This window comes from Penaeus monodon, chromosome 25, assembly GCF_015228065.2.
Source record: "Penaeus monodon isolate SGIC_2016 chromosome 25, NSTDA_Pmon_1, whole genome shotgun sequence".
Taxonomy (NCBI): domain Eukaryota; kingdom Metazoa; phylum Arthropoda; class Malacostraca; order Decapoda; family Penaeidae; genus Penaeus; species Penaeus monodon.
Genome location: NC_051410.1, coordinates 42,714,332 through 42,714,793, shown reverse-complemented (window position 1 = coordinate 42,714,793; position 462 = coordinate 42,714,332). Strand labels below are relative to the sequence as shown.

General features: G+C 33.1%; 1 protein-coding gene across 1 annotated transcript in view; it reads right to left on the bottom strand.

The window, feature by feature from the left end:
* The window catches only part of LOC119589286, a gene marked incomplete in the record, with an annotated part of 113,340 nt that overhangs the window by 96,362 nt on the left and 16,516 nt on the right, over positions 1-462 (bottom strand).

Below are 462 nucleotides of genomic sequence, written 5' to 3'. Positions count from 1 at the left end.
GCTTTCCCCTGAGGATGGGGATTTGACTCCTCCCCGACCTATAGCACCATCAATAGGGCCACATCAAATGTTAATACTTGATACATACATGGTTCCTTGTTTGTATAAACAATGACTTTACCAGTCCACGATGTGCAATCATTCTAAAAATCAGAAAGAACTGAAATTGAAAGCTAAAGCATATAATCAAGCACAAAAGCAATAAAAGACAAAAGCAGACTTTCTAAAGAGTAACAGAAATCAATTTACTTATAAAATATTCCTTACAATAATTTGTGGACTTTAACAAGACCATACAAAATAATTTGCAGCCTCTTAAAAATAAAAACAATTCCTTTAAATAATGACTTCATATTCATGTATTCATACTGTTCATTATATACACTGGCAAGTGCTACTATTTTTGTCCCTTTTCAGTACCAAGAAACAGAAGCCAAGAAATACATAAAATCGTTGTGGGGA